This window comes from Primulina eburnea, unplaced genomic scaffold (genome assembly GCF_022965805.1).
Source record: "Primulina eburnea isolate SZY01 unplaced genomic scaffold, ASM2296580v1 ctg462_ERROPOS116474, whole genome shotgun sequence".
Lineage (NCBI taxonomy): Eukaryota > Viridiplantae > Streptophyta > Magnoliopsida > Lamiales > Gesneriaceae > Primulina > Primulina eburnea.
In genome coordinates, this window is record NW_027331272.1 from 7,631 (window position 1) to 10,786 (window position 3,156).

A 3,156-nucleotide genomic window follows, 5' to 3' on the forward strand; every position below is an offset into this window, starting at 1 on the left:
ATCAATGGCTTCCGAATCAAGTGATAATCAATTCATACATCTAATGAAGATGCATGATGCACAGGATCCAGATGAGGATATTCCTCAATTATCTCAAATTGATGATATATTTGAAAAGTTGAAGAAATCTCTAAAAGATAATATCAAAGATGACTAGAGTCGATGATAGTGGAATCTCACTATTCAAGAGTTGGTGGAATAACACATCATGGAATATCGTGACAAAAAGTGGGTGGCATATCACTATTTACTTTTTGAATTTTGTAACAAAAGTTACTTTTGCTTTAATAAAGCATGTACTATTTTTATTTTAAGATGGAATCCGGGGTTTGATGTCCGGCTCTTCTATCTATATATAGGTTATTTCTGTGTTCTTAGAAGGAGACGGTCGAGTTTGCTCCCCTCTCTCTACTCTCTCTTGTATACAACCCTTCTGAAGTAAATCAATAAAAGTTTGAAGTTCTGTTACAACCTTGTAAGTTTACTGTTTTATTTTGTTTTAAATTTTTGTTTTTAATTTTATATTTCAGAGATTAGCCTGAATGACAGGCTAAAGCATTCGTGCTAAATTATTTTCCTTACTATGACATGATCTATATTTATTTGTAACTTGGAATCAGATTGATATAATAAAAGATTTATTTAAATTTCTGGAATCTCATGTAATATAAGAGTCTTTGGTTAGAACATAAGGTAAGAAGATGAACCAGGAAATAGTGAACACAAGGTTCGAGTTTATCCGAGAAAAATAAATTCATGTTGTAGCCCTTCAGCCTGCTTAGCCGAGAAATGGCGTTTAAGGCGTTTATGGGTGATTTTTTATGAATTTATGATTCTTTGGGCCCTCGATAAATCCTCTGTTGTTTAATTTCTTTGGTATATCTTTCGTAAATCCTTTTATGTTTTGTAAAATTCCAAGCAAGAATCTTATATTCATTATTATTCTGGAGTTTAAATTTCTCCTTTTCTTAGCTCAGTTTGAGTTGAAGATGGTATATAGGCTGGAAACCAATAACCTCCATGTGTGCGAAAGCCACTAAGGAAATGTTTGGTAAAACAATGCCACGTATCAGATTCCTCTTTGATTCCAAACCTCAGAATATTATTTAATATATATTATATTATTTAAAAAAAATAAAAAAAATAAAAAAAGAAAAAGAAAATTACATTGAGTCGGTGGAATTCATATTTGATATGAATTCCACCGAATTCAAGAAAGAATATCGACAGAGGTGAGGTAGTGAAGAGGATATATCATTTTTGATTTTTTCTTTTCAATCGTGTCACTTATCGGTTTATCTAATCGACGAACCGACTTCAGTTCTGATATCGTTGACATGAGATCTTCGATTTGAGGTATAAATTTTATAGTTTTGGTGATGTTTGAAATTCGTCGATTTCTGAAATAAATCTGATAAATTGTTAAATCATACTGAAATTGAAGATTATTGAATAGTGTATGATTTTAACGAAGTAGATAAGATTATAGTGGTGTTATTTTGAATTATTCCTAATTTATTTTAATTAGGGATTTTTAATCGTTGGACTGAGATTGGTGAGTTGTTTGTCAACTGTTATTAATTCTGATTATATATTCGGAGTCTACGAAGTAGAGGCTACAGGTTGATATAAAGTTTTCGTAATTTGACGGATGTTGTAAAATAGCCTATTATTTGGTGTTAAATTAATTAGGGTGTATTTGATGGTAGTATTGTGAATTAAATACACCAGAATATTAAATTGTTGAAAAATACAAATTTATAATCGAGTTTTATATTTTGTTGAATCAATTGTTGTTGGGCTATTTGATGTTATATATTGAGGTTGTTATAACTGTGTTGATACGGTGACAATGATCTGATAATCATTGTTGAATTATTTAGATACATCACAAGCCTCAGGATCAAAGAAGTAGCCAGATTTGATATATATACTCGATTATCAGGTACGTGTTGACGTACGAGCATATGTTGTTATTGTTTAGTATTGATGAATACTATATTGTGTTGAACGATGATAAATCACCGGAATTGGGTGATTTGATATTATATTTGTTGTTGTTTATTATTGTTGATATTGTTGACTATCGTTGTTGGGAGACGCTCGTTGATGTTGTTCGTTCAACGATATTGCTGTCGCCGGAGTTGGGGTGCGACGTATCGTTGATGTTATTCCTTCGACGATATTGCTGTCGCCGGTGTTGGGGTGCGACGTATCGTCGATGTTGTTGTTCGTTCGACGATATTGCTGTCGCTGGAGTTGGGGTGCGACGTATCGTTGATGTTGTTGTTCGTTCGACGATATTGCTGTCGCCGGTGTTGGGGTGCGACGTATCGTCGATGTTGTTGCATTGTGATGTTGTTGAGGTTGTTGTTGGCTGATTATCCAGAAACGGCAAAGGAGGTATTTCTATTATGATTTTCAGTTATATTTTATGTTGTTAATATAACTGTTATGTATTAAGATGATGATTGTTGTATATGCTCACCCTTTGAGGGTTGTTTCTGTTGGGCAGGTTACAGGACTATGCATGAGACATGATAGTGGTGAAGGACTAGGTGTGTCTAGTCAAACAGTCGTGTAGTTGATAGTAGATAGAGACGGTCTAGCTTATTGTATTATTTGAGTTGTATGTGTGTATTTATTATACCGTTTCTGCTACACTGACGTAGATAGTGTGGTAATTGCACTATTTTGTCGTATATGCATTATATTATTACATCGTCGAAAAGAAAATTTTTATGCATATGACGTCACATGTTGTATGATTACGTGGCGAGATTCGGGGCGCCACATTTGGTGGTATCAGAGCATATGTTAGATGTCTGGGATGGTTAGGAGTTGGGTTTGTGATGAGGGAATTGGATGATGATATTATCTGCGTGTGTCTGTGCATTTGACTTGTTATTGATGATTTCTCAATATGATTGATTGTTCTTTAGTTGCGTGTGCTTTCGTGCGAAAGGTGTGACGATGAATACTGGATTGTAATTGTTAAATGTTATGATTAACAATTTGATTTCCAGTAATGGCAGCTAGAGAACAGGTACATCTACATGAAGAAACAGATGAGGTTGACAGTGGGTTTGGACAGATGAATCCATTGCCACCTCTTCCTATGGGACAGGCACCTGCAGATCATCCTTTATTGCCTGG